Source organism: Jaculus jaculus, chromosome 2 (genome assembly GCF_020740685.1).
Source record: "Jaculus jaculus isolate mJacJac1 chromosome 2, mJacJac1.mat.Y.cur, whole genome shotgun sequence".
In the NCBI taxonomy this organism is placed as follows: domain Eukaryota; kingdom Metazoa; phylum Chordata; class Mammalia; order Rodentia; family Dipodidae; genus Jaculus; species Jaculus jaculus.
In genome coordinates, this window is record NC_059103.1 from 188146616 (window position 1) to 188170760 (window position 24145).

A 24145-nucleotide genomic window follows, 5' to 3' on the forward strand; every position below is an offset into this window, starting at 1 on the left:
CGAAAGTCACTTGTAAGCACTCCATCACAAGCCCAAGTCAGCTTCAAGCTGGAGTTTCTACATTTAACCAAGAACATTCAGTTACTCCTGACGAATACTGCTGTGTAAGAATGGCTGACTTACAAGAGAAAGACAGGAGACGGAGAAGGAAGCTGGCCTGAGGGATAGGAAAGAGGAGGAAGGAACAGAGAAAGAGAGAAGGAGGAAGAGAAATGGAGGGATGGAATAAGGGAGGAGCAGGGCAAGAGAAACAGAGAGAGAGAGACAGAGAGAGAGGGAGGGAGGGAACCAGTATTTAGGGGGATTGGCAATTGGAGTAGAGAAAAGGTGATTATTCTTTGACTTACATGCTATTTGATGATATTTACACTCTTTGCATTTTGGGGGAAAAAAACCCACAAACTACCACATGAGTGCCACCTGCTTCTTTATGTCAATGAAATTTACGAATGATAAAAAGCACTGAATTTACTTCAGACTGTCACTTTAAAAGTTATTACCACCAAACACACTTCTGAACATGCAGTTTCAAGTTCACTGGGCATCTCAGCAAACTTGGGAAGCTAGAGATGCCCTATGAAGGCTCTGATTCTTACAGCCAGGATGAAATCGCTCTCATTTTTCAAGAGCTTCCAGTGCTGAGCCGACAGGTGTGATTCTGACAGTCGCATATGTCACCAGCATTTTCTGACTCTAATAGTCTAATTTAATCATAGCCTGAAGGCACTGGATCCTTCGCTCTTCTTTTTGGGATATTGCTATATACATTCATATTTTTAAAGTCTATATCTATTTTTATATTCTCATACAAACTAGGCATATGGGAGTAGGCCAATTTTCAATTATAAACCCGTCATTAAGAAGAGACATCATGCAAAGGACCATTTGCTTAAACAAGCGTGTACAACTAATTTGCACAAGAAAAGGTCACTGTGAATAGATTAAGATTATCTCCATTGAGAGCAAAATAAAAAGCCCTTGCTGCATTAATTAAATTGCAAAATAGACTTCAAAGTAGAAAAGATGTTTAAGAAGGTTCAAATTTAGCTAAATAAAAAATACTAAATTATGATGGGAATGACTTCTCTTTTCTCACTAATCAGAAAAGGGATTGACAAATATCTTCAAGTTAAATGTTTATAATATATAAACCTTTATCTACTAGTGGAGAAGAAGGAAATGTATGCACACAAAAAAATTATCTGTAAAACTTGAACTTTTTTTTTTTCATATAGAAAGGTCGAATATACTTTAGACTACTGCAAGGTTTAATAGATGCCCAAAATAGAAACCCCTGAGGGACTAGCATGGAAAGTCCTACAGCCTCATCATTAAGCTGCTAAAAATGTAAAACCCTATTAGTGTTCTGGACTGTACCAACTTTCAAAGTTGCCACTTGCAGAATTGACTTTAGGGAATGAGGCTAGAAGAAGGGCAGAAAACTTACCGGAAAAATCCAAGTGGCAGTTATACTAGTGTTGACTTTTAAATGGTTGGACGGGAATATTATTTGCTGATGAAGCAAATGGAAGGGCCTGACTGATGCTTGCAGTCGTTCACATAGGGAGATGTGGTAGGTTACCATTGAGGAGGGAGGAACATGATAGGAGTTATGATGATTCCATGCACTAAAAGAGGTGCTTTTGGGGCTTTGGTTTCCTCACCTGTTTTTTTTTCTTTTTTTTTTTTTAAAGGAGGAGTAAGAATAGAAGGGGAGGGGGAGGGGAATGAGGGAGGGAGGGATGAGGACTAAAACATAGCTGGGGCCTGGAGAGATGGCTTAGTGGTTAAACGCTTGCCTGTGAAGCCTAAGGACCCCGGTTGGAGGCTGCATTCCCCAGGACCCACGTTAGCCAGATGCACAAGGGGGCGCACGCATCTGGAGTTTGTTTGCAGTGGCTGGAGGCCCTGGTGCATCCATTCTCTCTCTCTCTCTCTCTCTCTCCCTCTCCCTCTCTCTCGCTGGGCCTCTTTCTCTGTCTGTTGCTCTCAAATAAATAAATAAAAGTAAAAAAAAAAAATAAAAACAAACATAGCTGGGCCACACCTTCTCTTAGTACCCAGAAGGCTGAGGTAGGAGGAGTGCTATGAGTTGAGGCCAGCCTGGAACTACAGAGTTTCTAGGTTCACCTGGGCTGGAATGAGGCCCTGCCTTAAACTCCCCCCACAAAAAAACCAGTTGAGGTACAAAGGAAGGATAACTTTTGCGATTACTCCACCGCTTAGAAGATTCCCATAATCACGGTCAGTGTGTGTGCATGTACGAGCCTAGCTGCTCATATGTACACAATGTATGTTGATGTGTGAGCACTCATATAGGCATAGAAAGATATACAGAATACACACATATAACTGAGAACAATTTTTTCTAGCCAGATGTCCAAGTGTGCACAACCCATGACCCAGTTCTGTTGTGGGTCCTATGGTAGTGACTCCATACATTACTGTGATATTCTAAGCCCTGATGACAATGGCTCCAGTTGGGCCACATGCCTGGTATTTTCCCATGCAACCCATAGTGAGGCTCTTTCTATACTTAAGCTCATTATATGCAGCCATTCTTTTAAAAACTGCTTCTGACACTGTCCCGTTCCTGTAAAGGTTATCCAGGGGTAGTTGTTCAATCTACAAGTCAACTGACATCTTAAAAAAAAAAAAAAATGTGGTATGCCCTGAAGGCACTTACATTACAAAAGGAAAGTGCAATCAGGGTTCTGGTAGGTCACCTCAAAGAACCCTGTGAACATTTCCCAGAAAATAGTAACCTAACTAGTAAAAATTATAGGACTTGTGATGGAGAGATGACTTAGTGGATAAAGAACTTGCCGAGCAAGCCTGAGACCTGACTTCCAATCCCTAGAGCCCATGTAAAGCTGACACAGTAGCATGTATCTATAATCCCAACATGCCCAGGGCAAGAAGACAGGTAGAGAGAGGAGAGCAGCTGAAAGCCCCAGGCCAGGCAACCTGGAGAAGAGCAGTGAACCCTGCCTTAAAATCAGGTGGAAAGCAAGGACCCATATCTGAGACTGTCCTCTGACCTCTACATGTGAGCTGTGGCATGCTCTGGGCCACGTGCACACATGCACACATACATACACATGCAAATTACAGAACAGAAAACACTGTATTATTTTCTCATTCCTTTGAAAAAACCTACCCTGTCTTGGCAAGAACCACTGGCAGCAACCAATCGGTGGCCTGCTCCATCACCCAGCCCTCCCAGGGGGTGAGGGGAGCCTCTAGGCACACCATCACTGGTGGTGCACACCTTTAATCCCAGCACTCAGGAGGCAGAGGTAGGAGGATCACTGTGCGTTTAAGGCCAGCCTGAGACTACTTAGTAATTCCAAGTCAGTCTGGACTAGAGCAAGACTTTATGGGGAGAGAAGGGGATAAGAAGTGAAAAAGAAATGACAACCCACCAGAAAATACATTAAATCATACATCTGATAAGGGACTTTTGTGTAGAATACATAAAGAACTCTCCAGCCTCAACAATTAAGAGCTAGTTCAATTCAAACATGGGCGAAGCATTTGAATTGACATTTTTCCCTAAGAAAACAAGCAAGGTGCCAATAAGAACTGAACATCCTTAGTCTTTGAAGAAATGCAAGTCAAAATCACAATGGGTAACCCACTTGCTATCTACAGGGACTGTTACAGGGTTCAGAAGGACAGAAGGAACAAGCACCGACGAGAACTCTTCTCACGGGGCTGGTAGGAAAGTGAAACCCTGCAGTCACTTTAAAAATACTTTGACAATTCCCTTTTCACACTGAAAATAGACTCATTTTATTATATTACCCAGCTATTAGACCTGAGCACTTATCCCAGAGAAACAAAACCTTGTTTGTACAAAGAAACTTGTCCACAAATGAGCTTAGCAGTTTCGTCTGTAGCAGCCCCAAACTGGAAAGTGCCCATATGCCCATCGGAGCATGAATGATGCAGCAAACGGTGACATCCCTGGCCTAGAGCACTTCTCATGCCCACGACCACCTCACGGATGTTAGGTGGAGTCAGACAGCCGCCCTCAAAAGGGCACAAGCTGACTGACAGTCTTTACAAAACATTTGTGAAATCACACATTTGTGTAAGGGTACAGAACCAAGCCGTGGTTACCATTCAGAGGTGGGGGGAGAAAGGCAGGCGGACTTCATAGGTTAAGTGGGAGGAATCTCTTAAAGTAATCTGATTCTCCCGGTTTACTGACATTTGGGAGTGGAAAGCATGTTATTGTCACGTACAACTTAAGTAAAAGAGAACCATATGCTATCCTAAGCAAGATGGTTAATAGATGAGACTACTAATCTCAGAGACTTTTCAGCCTTTAATATGTGTTTTTAAAATATTTTATTTTTATTTATTTATTTGAGAGAGAGAGAGAGAGAGAGAAAGAGGCATAGAGAGAGAGAACGGTTGCACCAGGGCCCCAGCACTGTAAATGAGCTCCAGATGCACACATCACTTTGTGCCTCCGGCTTACATGGGTCCTGGGGACTCAGACCTGGGCCTTTTGACTTTGCAGGTAAGTACCTTAACTGCTAAGACATCCCTCCAGCCCTAACATGTGGTTTTGCTCCCTCTTCAGATGATCATGGAAGCCTCCACTCCACAGGCAAATGGCACACCAAATTGAATTCCTATGTGACTCCAAAGAAAAAGGTAGTAAAAAGAGCTTAATGGTAAATTTAACCTAGAAACTAGGACCACTCAATGGCCCTAATAATTTTCTTTCCCAAGTTGCTTTGAATAATGTATAGGATGTGTCCCACTGAAGACGGGTTATGTAGCAATACATAATTGAAGCCCTTCCCATCATGTGAAACACTTTTTTTTTTAAAGTAGTGGAGAGTCAGTGCATAGCTGGGGAAAGGGACAGAGCGGTACCACGTCTTGGTGTGTTCTCCCAGTCGGGAGCATCAGCTGAATCCCCCTGGGAACTTGGTAAAACACAAACTGCCAGTGTCACCCAGCCCTGCTGAGTCAGAACCTCTGTGGAGAGGGTAATTATGCTGCAGCCCACCCTGTGTTTTGAGAAGTACAGGCCTGAGAATTAAGAAGTTTAGCAATCAAGCCCTCAGTGGTTAGGATGCTTTGGATGCTGTTGAACCTGTGTTTGAATCCCAGGCTTGCTGTTTACAAGCTGAGTGATCTTAGGTGAGTTCATTTGTTTTATCTCAGTGTCCTTGTTCATAATACTTTTGTGGTGAGAATTAAAGGATGCATTAAAGGATCCTAAAGTACAGGCACATTATAAGCAATTCCATACTTCATTACAGCCAACAGGAGACAACAACGTTTAATGAGAAACAGAGGCAATTTCAAGTTAGAAAATCTGGGTTGAAGAATTTTGAGTTGGGATCTACCATTTCAACTGTGTGACCCCCATGCAAATTGCTTAACTTCAATGAACCTCAAAGTTGTTGAGATCAAATGAAATTATGTCCATCCAGCGTAATCAGTAAAAACACTAAGCAACTGCAATTTACTATGTCAAATTATATCAGAACGAAAGAAATAAAAACACTTTCAAAACTACCAACTATGAAAAAATAAAAACAGATTTGCAAAGACAGAGCCAAAAGGAAAATGTGCAGCAGACCCTTTAAAGCAAAATGACAACAGAAGCTATGCATCCCAACGGAACAGCAGCTTCTGATCACAAGGATCTTGCCTCACTATTGAAAGATAGCCAAGTGGATGTCACTGATGCACCCCCCACCAAGGTGCTGTGTGGCTCCGCAGGCGCCTTGGCTCTCACTGTTATCAAATGAGCCTGTGTTTTGCTCCTCAGTGAAGCAAGATGAGAAGCAAGCAGTTTGGCTTCTCATTTCTGTCCTCACCCAATTCTAGTCTCCCTGAGCTGTTAGTTTGTCTTGTGGTAATTAATAAAGTAAGTTAGCATCTGTGCCGACCTGATCTCTGTGGCCCCCATGCTTACAAGTAAACCATCTTCTTCACTCACACTCATGTCTGAATCATCCTTCCAGAAAAGACACAGAAGCAAAACCAAATACAACTCAGAGCTGCTGGAGTTCTAAAAAGTGCACTGGTGTGTGGAAAACGAAATTATCATCATTCAGCAAGTCTTATGAAGAAGCTTACCACACGCCAGGCGCTACGCAGAGTTTGTAGTCCAGTGAGAAGACGGAGAAGTTGTCAACTGACTGTAATTGAGGAAGGGGGAGGGCGCTAGGATGGAGATACCGGCACGCGGCTGTGCTGAGGTGAGAGGCAATGGCCACGGCGGGTGATACTGGGGAGAGTGAGAAAAGTGAGACTCAGAGCCAAGTACTGAGAATGAGCAAGGGTCAGCCTGGCCCGGGGCACCAGGAGGGCATGAGTATTTCCAGGGTGGAGGTGGCCCAGAGGGAACAAAGGCACTAGAATGAAGGAAAACACCCAGTTTGGGGTGGGCCAGGTGAGGGTGATGGAGCTGTTGCCTCAGGAGGGTCCCACTGGACCATCCAGAGCTCCGATTGGGTGGGTGATTCTGAGTCACGAAGGATTCAGTAGGAAGAATGACACAATACTAAAATAATCCTCAGGAGTTTATAAATCCAAGCTTCTCATGGAAACAAACAAGTAAGTTCAGAGATGTCAACACCCTATAAGCACAGGCCACAGCTAGGACAGGAGCATCAGTATTTCGCCACTAGGGTTCCGCCACGTCCTATTGTGTCAACAAGCAGCCGACACGTAAAAGGACTCTTTCTCCTCTACTTAAAACTTGAACTGGTGCCGTGGTGGGAAACCAACTACTCTCGATTTGGCTAACTGATCCCCTCCTGGTACGGGACCCATAGCTGGATTGGGGAAACAAGTCAGAACCATATCCAAACATACACCCGCTCTCCATTATCAAGCTACCACCAATCGCGGGCTACAAGAGGGCCCACACCTATTAAATTCTCTATGTAAGGGTTATCTCATTTGTCTGGTGCTAACTTACTCTCCGTTGGAGAATCTGCATCTCTTTTTCAGATAGATGTAGAACCAAAGGAGAGAGCCACCCCATCATACCTCAAAAGGGCCCCGGCTGAAACTAAGAACAATTGGTGAAACAAGCAAGGGTGCTATTTTCTTGGTGAACCAGGTACCAGCACAAGGGTGAAGGAGATCAACACAGAGAACACTCAACTCCTACCAAATCAGAGAGCCAGAGACCCAGAGGCCCCCAACACCTCATCACTGAAGCAGACCCAAAATTAACCCAACATGGCTCAGGGAAATTTTGCGGAAGAGGGGGCAGAAAGAATGTCAGAGCCACATGTTGGGTCATGATATGCAGAGACATTTCTCCTACCCATAACTGTGGGCTAACTCCACAATGAATGACCCATATACCTCAACAAGGAGGGGCCAGGAGGAGGGGTAGGACATGGAGGAGCCTAACAATGGTACCAAATTGACTGTATTCACTGAGTACAAAACTAATTAATAAAAAAAAAAAAAAAAAGCTTGACCCCAGGTCACCATCAGGAGTGCAGTCCAAAACGGCCCTTTGTTAGTAAGCATGTTGCCTTTACCCCTTCCTAAGTCTTTCCAGATTCAACATTTAAACTTTCGGTTACTTTTCAGAAAAACAAAATATGAAAGATCCCAGCACGGGACAATATGAAACTGGCCAGAGCACAGATGTGCACTGAGAAACATGGAGCGGGAGGGAAGGCAGTGGGTTAGCTGGAAAATGGGTTCAGCTGGGTGCTGTGCGCTGAGTTCTCCTGACTATATCCAGCGTGGAGAAGCATGGACTTCTGCAGTCCTCAGACCTTCACTGGGTTGCCGATTCTCAGTTTCTGCGGACACCCAGTCACATAGTCTTCAGGTACATGACTGTTTATGTACCAGGGTCAGATACATGCAAATCAGCTATTCAAGCATATGGAGTTGGATGCTGGGCATGGCTGGTCAGAGTGGCACCAGCCTTGGGGGCACTCAGTACCCCTCCCCTCTCTGAGGAGGCAGTGGAAAAATTCCCTGTCTTGAACATTTCCAGATGCTAGAACCATCACAGACTCAATCATGCCAAGTATACAGAATCCCTTCCTTTTGGATGCTGTGGGTGTGATGCTACTAATTCCAAGTTGTCCCATGATGACAGGGATGTCCATATAAAATTCTAAAATCAGGGACAGGTGTGGGCTCCTGGATTCTTGCTCCAGGGGCCAGCTGCGGTTCCCCATGAAGGCATCTAGGCAAGGAAGGAGAAACACTCCTAGAAGAAAGTTGAACAGCTCTCTCCGTTTATTGTCAGTGAAATGGGTTTATAAGCATCTAGGGGTGGAGGGGGGAAGGGTCCTAAGGGGATTGGATGTACTAGGTTCATTTCTGATGCCTAATTAGCATATGGGGACATTCATTTCATTCTAGCAAGTAGGCAATGGCGGGGAATGAGGGGGTGTCAGGTGATATAGGGTCTCAGGAAGATGGGCTGTATGAAGGCTGATAAAGAGTTTTCTAGGCAACTGGCCAAAGGTCGCAGGGCTATGGGCAGAGCCTAAGTTCAGGTGTGCAGGGCTTAGAGAGGGAGTGGCCTCCTGGAGCCTGGGGGTCCCTAGCCATGCCTGGAAGCTCAGGCCCCCTCTCCTGAAGGCTCCAGCCTGTGCCTGGCAGTGCCCTACAGGCAGTTATTAATTCTTTCATAGTTCTTGGGTTTCTATATAAACAGTTTCCTTTCTTCTTCCCTTCATCTTTCTCTCCCCTACCTCCCTGTTCCACCACTACCCTGTTTTCATCCTCCCATATCGGGTGTTCTCCTTTTGACTTTCCTATCACTTACGATCTCCTGCCTTTCTACCCCTTTTCCCTTCACTCTGTCCTTCCCACCCCAGCTCCTGGGCTCTTTAATAGTTTCCTGGCATCTATATAACTCTCACTCCCACAAGAAGAAATGTATGGATGTTCTAAGCTAGGATCCCATGTATGAGAGAGACCACAGAGTGTTCGTTATTCTGTACCTTGATAAAATTATACTAAGTGAGCTAACCTGGGTACAGTTTCATTTCTGTCCATTTAAAATCCACTTCAATACAGGGAAAGGAGGAAGGCCACGTTCTGGGGGGCTGAAGCCCCCATATGAGGCACTAGTTCTCTCTGGCCTGTGTCACTTAAGCCTCATGGGCATGCATAATGTGGAGACAGTGACACTTGCCATTCATGCAGGGAAGAGAGAGTCAGGGGGATCATTGAAATTAGACATCCTCTCTGAACACACTGGGTCGAAATTCTACATCCTGTTAAACTCCCCCATCAGATTCCTATCATGAACATCCACTGACAGTTCTGATCTGTAATCTCCAACCAGGTAGCAGTTACCTGCATATACTAATGAACACAGCATGTACGGGTACCTCTTGTACTTCCACCAAAGAGGCAGAAGACCATCTCGGTTCCTGCTCGTTAAACTGCAGCTCAATGGCTCATATGCACAGACATGAAGACTGTGGAGGCCATTAATGATATAACTTCCACTCATAATAACACCACTGATGACCGCTTTCCTGTGGGCGGGAGTCTGCGTCACACGATCTATCCTTTTCACTGTGCTCTACCATTATAGTCACCATATGAAACAGGTGCTGCTGGCCCCATCTCACAGGAGATAATGCGGTGTGTGAAAGGTGTTGTGGGGTTTATGCGAGGAAGGCATACCTGTAAGGTGCTTTGTTGTCCCTCAAAGCTTTTCCTAGAATGACAGACTAACAGAACCAGCAATGGTGAAGGCGGGAGATTTATAAGACACTGTGGCCCGTGACATTAATCTCAAGAAGCTTTTAGGTGAACACAAGTTTTGCAGCACCAGCTTTTATACCTGGCGGTGCCAAATTTCAAAACTATTCTAAGAGAAAGGCAATTCCAAGACACGTGGATCTAAATTCTCTCTAGCTAGAAATAAAGTGTTTCTGACAATGCTAAATGAGGGCTACCTGCGCACACGGGGGAAGAGTAAGTATTACCATTACCAGAGCCCGCAGCAACAAGGGCCTCAGATGGATAAATGGTGCAGAAGGCACACACACAGGCCCCATAGTGACGGGGAAGCCCAAGGTCACTATCTTACCATTAACCTTTCTTGAGGCACTTTGCCAGGTGGACCAGGGCCAGGACAAGGGGGCTGAGGGCCGAGAAGAGCAGGACAGGGCACACAGCACAGTGTGAGTCCTCAGGGCAGCTTCTCCCCCTCCTCTGTTCACAGGGACAGTCCTAGGAGGCCAGCTGTGGAACAACACATCATGGTGCTCTGCCCTTCTGCCAAGCCCCTATGCTGCTGCCTGATCATTCAAGTACTGGCCCATACTGACTCTACTGCTCACTCTAATAAGGCATCCGCTTTCTCCTCTCCATGTCCTTAGGCTCAGGAGCCAAGTTCTTTGGGTTCCATTTTCTGTTGACCCAGCACCTACCTACCCAAGGCCTGGCTTAAGGCAGCCACTGAATGAAAGAATTCCTAGATGGATGGAAAACGTGTGTGTACTAGCTTGTTTTGAGATGCACAGGGACTATCAGGGGAGGAGGAGGGCCAAGAAAAGATATAGCCCTTCATTGTAATTGACGTCAACTTCAACAATAGCCACATATCCTCCTGTTAATTGTGCCAAGCCTGCCTAGGGTAGTACTCCTGTGTTTTAATGGAACTAAACTTACTTAGGGAATGGGGAAAAAAAACATTATTTTTCTTATTTATATAGATTGGGTATCTGTTTTAAAAAATTGTATTTATTTATTTGACAGAGAGAGAGGCAAAAAGAAGGGATAAGAGAGAAGAGGCACACTAGGGCCTCTAGTTACTGTCAACAAACTCCAGACATGTGCGCCACCTGTGCATCTGGCTTTATGTGCGTACTGAGGAACTGAACCTTGGTCTTTTGTCTTTGATGGAAAGCATCTTAATCTATTAAGCCATCTCTCTGGCCCAGGCTGGGCATCTTGTTAACAAATTATCAGGCTGGGGGGATGGCTCCATGGATAAAACACTTGCAATGTGAGCATGAGCAACTGAGCTCTGACTTCTAGTTCCCAAGTAAAAGGCTGATGCTCTGATGGGCTTCTGTAATTGCAAATGCTTATGGCATGATGGGAGGTAGACACAGGAAAATTTCCCAGAAGAGTGAGTGATGAATGAGAGACCGTACTTCAAACATACCTGCTATGTCATATGTCAGCCTCCACCCACACACATGAATACACACATCCATGCACACCATACTCACACCAAAACAAATACAATGAATCTTTAGATTATTTTCTCATTGCACAATTATGTAAGTGGGAAATTTGTACTTCATCAGGCCAGATAAACAGCATCATTTGCAAATCTAACAGTTAAATGTATACATAGCACTATTTACACTGAACCTCTTCCTCCATACCAAAAATGCAAAGCACAATTGCAAAATCTTCCCTAAAAACAAATACTATCTGTCTAGAGGAAACAACTCTTCATCCACAGTTCTGAAAAGTGGGCTCATCTTAATGTTTTAAGCATTTCTGTTTATGATCTAAGCTCTCTTTTCCTGCATGGTTATCCTTGATCAGCCCTCAGATGAGGCAGATACTTGGAATTCCTGTGAGGCTGTTCTCAGAAACAGGGAAGAGACAATGTAGACAGAGACTGTCTGATGCTCCACATTCTTTGTCAGTGCTTAAACCTTGTGTCTGATCCCTGCACTTAAGCGATTATAAAATACCTTGAGAATCCAATAAAAGTTTATGAAATGGCACTGGTTTTGCTAACCTCACTTTCCCCATGTCTTTCCACTTTCATCATCACTGGACTACACTTACAGACTGTGACTTTGGGCCTTTGACATGTGCATGCAAACAAGATGTTGGAACTGCATAAATTGAGATGATGTGCCCTAAGAAATCTAGGACATTCCAAGGTAATATGAAAGCTGAACAAAACAAGTTGTTTATACAAAGTTTAATGTTTCCCATCTGGTATGTGAATATATAAACATACAGATGCAGGGGTGTGGCCATGGAGCATAACACATTTGTGCTATGATTTAAAAAGAAAATCTGGCACCACATATTGCTATACTATAGTAGAACACCTTGGCTAAGGGTTGAGTTCTTAGGGGTAGGAAAGATGGAGAAGTCTAGATTTTGTCCTTTCCTTTGGTAGAAACAACAGTGCCCTTGGGGAGACAGTCTGTGGACCTGCGTCACCTCTCTGTCTTCCTCCATCTGGTCATGTTTTTCAATGGCCTCAAGAGAAGCAGCTGAAGAGCTACCTCATTCCAGAATGAGGCTGTGGGACACAGAGAACAGACACATCCAAATGGGACTGAGGTAGACCAGATGGCCCTGAGGATTTTTTTGTGTTTTGGTATCTATTCATTGGATAATAAGGTTAAAATGTGCTATGTTCCCCACAAGCTCATGTGTTGATCATATGTTCCCTACTTTGGAAAGTGGTCAAAAATTTGAAGTTGGAGTCTACCTGAAGAAAGTGGGTCACTGGGGAGTGTTTTGAAGGACACATTTTTGTCCTGGTCACTTCCTGTCTCTTGCTCCTTCCTATCAACCATGAAGTGTAACATACTCCTCCTCCTTGGACTAAGAAGAAACATACCAAGCACTACAGAGTTAAGCCTCTGAAATTTTGAGCTAAAACAAACCCATCTTTCTTTTACAAACAAATATATTTACTTGTGCATGCTGCCACAAACCACCACTAGATACTTGTGCCACTTTTTACACCCAGCTTACAGGGGTAGCTTGGGAGTTGATAGGCCAGAAAGCTTTATAAGGAAACACCTTTGTCACTGAGCCATCTTCCTAGCCCCTAATTCCTTCTTTTAAATTGTTTCCTCAGGCCTTTTTGTCAAAGAGATGCAAAAGTAGTCAGTGCATTGGAAAATTGAGTACTGAGCAGCTCTGAGGTGCTAGGTGGTATTCTGAGCTGCAGAGACGCACTCCATGAAAACTAGTCTCCTCATCGCCTTCCCTCTGTTATCTCAATTCTATTCCTCCCGCACATGGAACATGAGCTAAGCAGGAGAAGCATACTCTGGTTCCTATCAGTTTTAAAATAGATCAAGCTCAATCTTATCCCTGTGTAATCTATTTTCAATCAAGTGGCCAAAGAACTGTTTCAAATGTCATGGCCAAGCTGAAATCCTTCCAGTGGTTCTTGATGCTGAGAATAATGTTCACTCACGTCCATTGGCTACAAGGCCCATGAAGACTGGCCACTGCTCACAACTCTGGCAGTCCATTTATCACTTAAATCTCTAGCTGCAATGACTACTCTCAGTTTCTCAATACAGCACACTTGCTTCCATCTCTTGCACTTACTATACTTTTAGTTTGGAAGATTCTTTTCCCAGGTGTCCTTCTAGATACCCATCCTTGTGTACAGAAAGCCTCCCCAGAGAGGCACTCCCAGACCAGCCTGCGTGCAGAGAGCCTCCCATTGCCTGGTTTCATTGAGTGCTGTCTGAATTCATGCACATATCTGTTTGGCTAGCTTACTGTCTTTTCTCCCAAACATAGAAAATACTATATAAGAGCAAGAATTTACCTGTGCTCATTTACTCCTATCCCCTGAGCCCTCCTACACGCCTGATCCACAGTAATCTTCTAGGATGTCTCTGTTGAGCAAATGTCAGATCCTTCTACTCTCATCTCATTCCCCACTGTCTGTAATGCTTATGAGGTCATAAAGTGTCTAAGGTGTTGATGGTAGCACAAGGAAAATGCACACGGACATGTTTCTAAAAGGATATGGAAAAGTCCCCTTTCGTCTTTGTTTTATAAACTGCTACCCTTATTTCCCCAGTTAATGCTAAGATTTGTCAACTTCTCTAAATGCCAACTGTTTTGAAAGTAGGAAACTATTAAAAATGTCTTCAAAGACAACAACAAAAAGTTGTTAGGGAGTATCTCATGAGCAGATACAATAGTTTCTCCTGTGGACTTTGCCATCAAGTGTGCTTAAGTTTAAGCAAGTCACTTCAGTTCTGCGTCCATTCTCACTTATAAAATGGGGGCATCATTTTAGTTTTGCCTACCAAACAAGGTCTACTGAGGATCTGATGAGGCAGTGTATGTGAAGGTGTCATGAAAACTAAAGTACTTAAGATGGTCAGGGAGGATCGGGCTAAACTTTTTTGGCATGGCTTTTGTACATGAGGACATGTAGAAGATGTCAAAGGCATTGTGCTTTTTATTGTTCTTTGAGTCCCAAATTATTATGGCATGTACTGTAAATCTATCCACTGTTTCAGAAGTACAGATCATTTTCCAAAAGAAGCATCTGGAAAAGCTAACTTGTTAGCAACTCCAGTGATGATGCAACACACATGATCCTAAGAGGCAAAACAGCCAGCTATGACTCCCAGGTTTTCACTGTATTAAGTTTCAGCTATTAACCAATCTGTCTGTGTTCACGGCATGAATCTGAAATGAAGATGGCTCTGAACTCTTGACTATGGAGCTCTTCAAGAGAGGACACACTCTGTCATGTGGAACATCTTGGCTGCTTGGCTGCCATGAAGATATCCTGGCTTTCAAGTAAACTATCAAGCAAAACTTGGTATCAAAAAACCAAAGTAACTCCGTGTCAGGAGGGGCTGACAACTCAGCTGTGTGTCTGAAAAGGAGCTGCCAACAGTCAGCTGCAAAGGCAGTGGCATGCTCTTTGGATGCATGCCCCTACCACAGACTACCTTCCACAGGACTAAGTCTAAGTAAAATTTAGGGATGGTCTTCACGGAAAGTTAACCCAGCAACGGCTGATCAACCATATCCCTCTCCACAAGTGTTAGTTTTGGAATTATAAAAGTTTTGGAGGTGTGAAAACATAATTGGAAAACTTTTTTCCCTGCTTAAAGGGCTAATTGATTTCACAGGTGTTTAATTATCATTTGCTGTGAGATAATACCTTGTAGTGCCATAAAAAATGGATTTAATTTTCGAGTGCTTGCAAAACCATTGCCAAAGCCAAGTTAGAGCCGAAGCTAGATAATTATTCTATAAATCAAACACACTGCCTCCTTTCTTTGAAATTTTTAATACTTGGGGATAATGATATCTGACAACCTTGAAACTAACATGAAAAGGATTTTCCTGCCAAGTGCCAAAAGGCAACCACTGGAGCATCTCAGGCAGTTTGGTTCATTAGCAGTGACTCAGACGGCCTCAGGACCCTGTCTGCAGGCTTCTAAAACCTGCCAACGGTAAGACCACTCATGTGTGTCCAGACAACAGTATTCTCCACTGAGACCAAATGGCCATACATCCAGTAAAGTTGACAGAAAAGTAGAAATAAAAGCCAAATTGCAGATTGAGAGGGAGAATGAGAATATATGCATGGAGATAGCTGTTTCTCTGTAAGCTCAAACTAAGCTAAGCTGAGCATCCTGGAATGTGCAAAGCAGAGACCTTCACCTTGATCAGTGAATGTTCTCCTGTCTTCCACTTAAGGTATGGTGTGTGTGCTTTCTGCAGCAACAAAGGAGGGAAGTTGTCAAATAAACAAAAAGTTACCAGCTGGAAGGTACCACACACACACAAAAAAAAGTAATAATCCAACCCAGGGTTGAGGAGATGGCTCAGAGGTAGAGTGCTGGCCATGCCAAGCATGACGAACTGCGTCTGGATCCTTATCCCTCACGTAAATGCAGAGTGCAGGTGGTATGTGCTTGTAATCCCAGCACTGGCGAGGCAGAGATGGGAGGATCCCTGGGGTTGCGGGCTCGCTATTCTCAGTGAATCACTGAGTTTCGGGTTCAGTGAGAGAGCCTGTCTCAAAAAGTAAGGTGAGAGTGATTGAAGGAGACCTCTGTTATCAACCACTGGCCTCCAGCCCATATACACATAACACACACATGTGCCCCTGCACACACACAAGTGACTACACACATATGAGCATGCATATACACATATGCACAACACACAGGCAGGCAAAAACCAAACCAAACCAACAACAACAAAACCAACAAAAACAACCAAATCATCCAAACATTCTGGATGAAAATCATCTGAGTTGGTCAAGTTTGAATCTCTTGCCAAAAATACCAAGGCAAACCCAAGACAAAACAGCTAGTAATGAGGGAGGGAGCAGAGAAAAGAAAAAATGCAGACTTGGAAGTCTCATTTTCACTCAAAATCTGAAAATAAATGACGGAATTTTTCAGAGAGGAGAGAGAGGGAGGGGACAGGGAGAGGGAAGTGGTGGAGGGGGAAGGAGACACAGGCTTTGTTCTATAGAAGCAGTAGGGGGAGTACAGTTTCCACAGAAGGGCTTCCGTTGCCCAAAATAACTGCCCAGAGAGCTCGATTGGTGCCACATTTCAGGTTCTCCCCTCCCCTTCCAACTTTTATTCAGAAGCTGCTGAGGTGGTAACACGTTCCATAACGTGAAGTGTGCTTAAATGATTTAAGAAATCTGGGCATCTGACTGGGCATAAACACACACTGTTAGCACTATTTAATTTGTTTCATGCCTGTGTACCCAGTGTGCCCCTATCCGAGCCGCTGGTTTATGTGGATTATCCAACAGTTCAAGTTGGCCTTCGTAGAGCTCCTAACGATCATCAAATAAAATGCAGAGCAAAATGGTGACATTCTCAGACACTGTGTGGTGGCCAAAGGCATGTGGGCAGACTGGATAGGGGAAAATGTGGCTAACAGTAGTTAGTAGTAATAGTTTGAGAAGGACAGCATGGAAAAGCAAGCAGAGGGGACTGGTTTCTTACTGTCACCAAGATGTCTGTAACAAGCTAAGGTGTGCTAGCCATTCACCTCCATACAGCTAAAGTACTGAGAAGTTACTGCGTGCTCCACCCTCTGCAAAGCACTTCATGTCCACTTGGCAATTTGATCTTTCAAACTCCTACGAGGTGAGCAGAAGGATGCTGTCATCACCCCACACACGCCCTTTTATGAGACAGGGTCTCGTTACATAGCCTGGCCTGGCCTGGTCTCAAACTCATCATCCTCCTACCTCAGCCTCTGAAGTGTTGACACTTGTACTTTAGATCTCAGCTGAATCCCTACTGCCCAGCTAGGTCCAACTTCTTTTCTGTGCAGGAATACACCATGATGCCCAGCTTTTCCCCCAATTATGGAAATGAAGGAGTATATCCAATGTGTCTAAATTCATTTGAAAATGAGCAGGGAGGTAGGATGACCTGGGACCTTCTGCTGGCAGTGCCCAAGTTATACCCACTGAGCCCTGCTACCTTCACTAATACTTCTGGGGGGGGTGCCCAAGTTATGATTTTCCAATCAGATATGTGCCCGGCACCAGGCCAGAGCTCTTGGACACTGCTGTGTAAGAGATGGCATACTTCCACAGCCTCTGTCCAACATATCCCTCCCAGGTCCTGGAAAGAAAGCAGAGCAGAAGCAATACAAACAGATGACAGTTCAGCTCCACTGTTGGAAGAAAGACACCTCAAGGTCTCTTTCTAAAACTACATGCTATGGTTTTACATTCCCAACTTGCAATGGGGCTTTGGTGTCAAGGCTCACAATATGCTGTTTGTTTCCCCACAGGCTGGGGTGGCCTTCCTGCTGTGTGCAGGTCCTCTAAGCAATGTGGTCAGGTTAGGGTAGAGACATTTCATTCTGGACATTCATACTGGACACTTCATTCATTCATTTGTCCATTCATCTACCAGGAACTTTGACTTTAACCCTAAGTATCAGGCAACCTATTGTCAGGATCAGGGAATATATTAATGAGCATAAAAACAAAAATCATGTTCCTTTCCCTGATGGAATTCACCATCTTGTTTGAGGAGACTAAGAATAAATAACTAGGCACTTAATAAAGTCAGTGTCTGTGGTGAGTGGCCCAGTAAGATGGTCCTATGAGGGGACACGGAGAGGAAGTTTCCTTACCAAGAAATGGGGACTAGGCCAAGACCTACAGAAAAGAGTTCGGAAGGGGCTGGAGAGATGGCTTAGCAGTTAATGCACTTGCAAAGCCAAAGGACCTAGGTTCAATTCCCCAGGACCCATGTAAGCCAGACGCATAAAATGGCACATAGGTCTGGAATTTGTTTGCAGTGGCTGGATGCCCTGGAGCATCTATTATCTCTCCTTCTTTCTCCCTCTGTCTGACTCTGTCTCTCTCAAAATAAATAAATAAATAAATAAAAACATTTTAAAGAAGGGTTTGGAAGGACTAGGGAAGAGGCCATTAAGAAATTTAAAATACATTTGGAAAACCAAAATGCATATGCCACAGCTAGTCACCTCAACCAGGCAAAAGTCTCTCGCTGTGACAAGGATTTAAATCCATAGGATGTTATGCAAAGAAAAGCTGAGATCTCTCTCTGCCTGTAATTAAAGACTGAGGTGTAGGCAGGTAAGCACTTTCAGTTAACAAGTTGTTGTCAGAACATTCCAGGCACCTGCTGGGCTATAGCTGATGGGCAGCTGGCATTATCCCATGCTACAGACAGGAAAGCTGCGGCAGGACTGAGCGTATCAGCCTGAGGGAATTCGGGAAAGAGGCTGAGGGCTGCTCCAGTTCACTTAGCCTGCGCTTCCCCCCAGGCCCCGACAGCTCACCTACGTCAGTACTTATGAACCCCTCCTCCTGTTGCTGCAAGTCCAGAGGCTCTGCAGAGATGGTGCCGCATCCCTAAATAATCATATTTTCACAGTAATTAAAAGCCAAATTCCCTAACTCCCTAAGTGCATGAGCAGCATGAATGCCTGTATTTTGCCCTAACATTGCGCATCTCTAGGGTGAAGGAAAACCATGCTCGGAAACACTGAAACAGCTTAATTGCAGAAAGGAAAAAAAAAAAAAAAAAACAGCCATACAAAGTGGCAATGGAGGGAAGAAAAGGAAAGACAGTCAGCCCATGTGGAGAAGGCCATCCAGGGAGCAAAGCCGTCCGCAGCAGGCGCCCAGGAGTCCCGCTTCCGTCCTACAAGCACTGATGCCACCAGGCCCCGTGGCCACGGGCTGAGAGAAGCAGGTGAAGGCTCCTTCAGCTCCAGCAATGAGGCTGTCCTGCTGATTCTAATCGTTAAGGTGAGAGGAAATTCCAGTTATTAAGGCATTAGTTTGGGCTGGAGCCAAGAACAAAAGAAAAGTCACAACTAAGCTTCCACCTACATAGGCGGCTTTCGTCTGTCTTCCTCCGGGACTGATTTAAGGATTGCAGGCCCCATCGAGAACTTCTGATGCCTCCAAAGAGATGGCACTGTGAGGTCAGAGCAGGCCAACCACTGGCTGCTAATCCCTTAAAACAAGGAGAGAAAGGCTTAGGGGGGAAAAAATCCACGCATGCAGATACATAGATAACAAAATTCATTTTCCCTTCATTGTCCATTCTTTAAACAAAGTCTTACCTAAAATAAGAAAGCTGCTGGTAAGAGCCTGCAGGTCATAAAACACAGGAATAATGATGGTGTACCAGCAGCACACACGCGTGCCCAGCACTGTGCGGTCTGCTCTAGAAACAGCGTGAGTCCTGTGTGTCAGGGTCTAGAATGCAAGAGCACACTCCGATCTCATTCCACCACCAGACATCTGCCCAGGTACACAGCTAGTGAGACGCGGTGACATTTCATACGGGCAGCTTCAAATATCATAAGTAGAAATCGGTATAAATGAGCTCTTTCATAGCAAACACAAAAGATTTTGCCACTCATGGGTAGTCTGAATAAAAGGCCGCTGAATCTTAAGACACAGAGCCTATTTGCACGCTGCTACTAAAGCGGCTGGTCTCTTGGTTCTCTGGTGACTGAACTGTAGATAAATTAATATACTTATAATTCATAGGCTCAGTATCTCTCGCCTCCTCTCTGATACTCTGCTAGGATGCCAGGCATACATGTTCAGTTGCTGAAATCATTCTGAACCAGGAAAAGCCAAACACGGTGGCAGGTGTGTTCACCTTACCCACTCTGTGAAATTCTCTCAGGCACCAGACCCAACCATGGGTTCAAAACCTGCCCATACAGAGGTCAACTGGAAACTCTTGAAATAACGGTAAGAAGAAAAGCAACTGTTGAATAACTTTTTAAAAGAAAATACTTTTAGTCCCAACACTCGGGAGGCAGAGGTAGGAGGATCGCCTTGCGTTCAAGGCCAGCCTGAGACTACACAGTGAATTCCAGGTCAGCCTGGGCTACAGTGATACCCTATCTTAAAAAACCAAAGATAAAAAATAAAAACAAATTGAGTGCTGGTCATGGTGGGGTAGCAGTACTCAGGAGGCTGAGGAGGAGGAGGATCCCAAGAAGGAAACAAAGCAAACAAACAAACAAAAAATAAATCCAGAAAGCTACAACAAATTAAGAACTGAGAACAACCTTGGAACATTTGCCAGATTCAGGTCTCGTGTTCTTCCTAAGTCTGCTGTAGAAACTTGTAGGGTACTATGGGGCAGATTTTCCTAGATGAGTATGTCAGATGAATCCTCACAACCAGCACAAGTTACAGACAGAATATACCCATCTGTGGCTGGAGAAGAGGCTCAGCAGTGAAGCCTCTTGCCTGCAAAGCCTAACAACCTGAGTTCGATCCCCCAGTACCCATGTAAAGCCAGATGCACAAAGTGGCACATGCATCTGGAGTTCATTTGCAGTGGCAAGAGGCCCTGGCCTGCCCAGTCTCTTTTTCTCTCTCAGTGTCTCTTAAATAAATAAATAAATAAAAATATGTTATAAAAGAAAGAAAATCCTCATCTGACTTCAGATCCAGGGTTTATATGCATACTGCTTCTGGGCTGTTCTGACCCTATCATAAGTAAAAAGCAGGAAGAAAAGTACCAAGAAAAGTACCAATTAACCTTCTTCTTCAAAAACAACACTGACTATTTCTTTACTACTGAAGTGGGGTGATTTTTGTTGTTTTGTTTAATTGAGCATATATTTTGATTACATGAAGATACATGTACATTTAACATATTTTCAAACACATATGACTCAGTAGTGTAAACAATAAACAAAAATATGTATGTGGCCTGGGGAAATGGCTCACTGGGTAAACTGTCTGTCATGCAAATATGAATTTCTTAGTTTGGATTCTTGGAACCCACATGAAAGGCCTGGTGTCGTGAAGCATGCCTGTAATCCCAGTGCTGGGGGCAGAGGCACAGGCAGAGGCAGGCAGATTCCCAGGGACTAGCTAGTCTAGATGAACTGCTGAGCTAGGATCAGTGAGAGGCCCTGTCTCAAACAATAACACCGAAAGCAACTGAGGAAGACATCTGATGTCAAGTTCTGGCCTACACACACACACACACACGTGCACATACAAGCGCATGCATGCACACTCACGCATGCACATATGCACTCCTAAAACCAGTGCACATGTAACACAGATTAACCTTTGCCAGGGACTCTCTAGCTTAGGTTTCAAACTGGAGATTATCACAAGTACAACCCTGTTAACAGAGGCATTAGGTTTTACCCAAATGAGCTCTAAGTATCTCTCTTGAAATAATTGCTAACATTTTAAAGTCACGAGATTTCCTGGAAAAATCCAGGTTTTAGGCTGCGCATGATGAATGAGAAGGTCCAGTGGCTCCAGAGCTGCACTCCCTCGGGGCAAACTGGTCTGTGCCCAGCTGCTTCTTTTATGATGACCCTCACCTGGACCCAGGAGGCTTCTGGGTTAGTAACCCCTGGTTTACGGGTGAAGTGGCTAGAGGTCAGAAATGACTCACTACCTATGGAGGGGGGGGGGGCAAACTTGCAACAGCTGTCTTATCCTATAAGAATAACTTAATTTTGCTAGCAGACATTTGATGTAGATTAAAAAAATTTTTCATATTAGACATGGACAGCTGGGGGGGGGGTCTTTCTTAAGGGCCCACAGCTCTCCATCCACCTGAACCAGCTCCCAGCCCTGACTTGAGACCACAGGTGTCTACACCTCACACCCCAGGAAATGCCAGCAAAATGCCGTGGTGCTTCCTGTTCCCCCTCAGCCGGCAGGCCCTGCTGGGCTGCTCCATGAAGTCTGCTTACAATCTAATTCATAATTTACATAAGGGATTCACGCATGGAGGCTGTGTTATAAAACTTTCATTGACAAAGGGAGCAGCCTGTCACTTTAAAATAATATTTCTTTAAGCAAATCAAGAAATTCCATCTCCTCCCACTAATCTACTGGGCCTTATAAGCAATTTACGTACTCATTTTGGGAGTGTGAAAGGAAAGCGAGAAAATTCCATGCACTCACTGAAATTTTTATATTAGAAACCATCATTTCCTTACAAGAACCCCTCCCAAGAAAAAGAAAAGGGTGTGGTGCCATATGTCTCCCCCCCCACCCCGCCCCATGCTATCCTGTATTTGCTGTCCGCTGCAAATGCCGTTGACATAATACACACAGAAAACAACAAAACAGTGACTGCTAATGTTTTAGTATAAATTTTTGGCCCTTGGATCCTAGTCTCTAGTGAAAAACTTTGGAGCTATAAACTTGCAATGCCCATCGGAGAGAATTTATTTACAAGTGATAAAAATGTAGACACTAGAGATGTGAACCTGTATGCTCTGCCAGCAAACCCCGCTTCCTTGTGAATTTTGTTGCCAACAGGATCAAAAAGCATGATGCCAGTTCTTCCAGAGTCTCCGCTGCTTTTAGAGAGAAGGAATGACCATAATCAACCACACAGGGCCTCACAACCCACTCCAGATGCAGCCAGCCGAATCAGCCAGTAGATGGCGCACGTCCACATGACAAGGCCCCTCGGCACTGGCAGGGTGAGAGAGGAGACCAGGCCCTGCTTCCTTCTATATGGCTGCCTATCAAACAGTCAAAAATGATATCAAGTGGGGATGCAAGGATGCTACCCAGCTCTAAAATCATTTCCTTGACTTTTCTTGCATTCCTGGTCCACGGCAAAGAAATAAGGGTGGAGATGGGGGCTTCACCTCTCAAAATAACCAAAATACATCACTCATACCCCTAGGAATGAGTGTTACAAACACACCATTCATTCACTCAGTTAATTTGTGCTGACTCTGGGCCTGTGTGTACTGAACGCTCGCCCCATCATTGCACAGCTGGCCGTGGATGCTGGATCTCCCATGGAAACCACGGAGAAACAGGGAATGCTGTGCACAGCCCACCATCTACAGGGGGTACAGACACTGGAGATGCACAAGTAGAGGTCATGTAAAGATGCGGATCGTGCAGTGGGTGGTGGGTGAGGGGGCACTGGAGTGATTATGGCTGGGAGGTGGCATCTGAGTGAAGACTGGGTGCCGGGGGAAGTCTTTTGTACAGAACTGACACAGAACCTGGGGTCTAAAAACAGCTCCCTAAAGGGGGTGTGGGAAGAGCCTGTGCTGGGTGAGCTGGAACACTCTTGCCCTTTAAAGAACAATGTAAACAAAGTCAGTCTGCATGGGGGGTGTGAACATGTCTGCACATAGAGAACTGAAAGTCGTGGGGCCAAAGACACTTCATCTGATAGGGTAGTGGGTGTCTCTGGCTCTGATGCACACCCATAGATAGATCCCAGAGGAAACACACACACACACACACACACACACACTTAATTTTCCAGGCACTGTCTTAAATTTCTTACGTGTAGAACCTTGATGTCTCAAAATAACCCTAAAAGGCAATTACTTGTAGCATTATCTCCTTTTTACAGATGTGGCAACAAAAACATCAGAGGGGCTCTATGCTTTGCCGCCAGTCACACAGTGACTAGATGGCCGAGCCCAAACTAGCGCCTAAGGAGTCTGATTCCAAAGCCAAACTCCTGACTTCTATATTCTCAGACATAGTGCCGTATCATTACATATTTCTCTGTATATTTCAAAGCAAGTAAACTAAGTCTAGGCTTTTTTTTGTTTGTTTGTTTGTTTGTTTTGGTGGCAAAGAGGAGCAATGCTGATTAAATAAGAAATCTAGGGCTGGAGAGATAGATGGCTTAGCGGTTAAGGCATTTGCCTGCAAAGCCAAAGGATCCCAGTTCAATTCCCCAGGACCCACATAAGCCAGATGCACAAGTGGACGCATGCATCTGGAGTTCCTTTGCAGTGGCTGGAGACCCTAGTGTACCCATTCTCTCTCTCTCTCTCTCTACCTCTTTCTATCTCTCAAATAAATAAATATAGAAAAAATAAAAAATCTACAATTTGGGGGGCTAGGAAGATGGCTTAATTAGTGAAATGTGAGGACCTGTTTCTATAG

General features: G+C 44.5%; 1 protein-coding gene across 1 annotated transcript in view; it reads right to left on the reverse strand.

Moving 5' to 3' along the window:
• Ext1 (exostosin glycosyltransferase 1) overlaps nucleotides 1-24145 on the reverse strand; it is a 312855-nt gene that overhangs the window by 45401 nt on the left and 243309 nt on the right. The window lies entirely within an intron of this gene.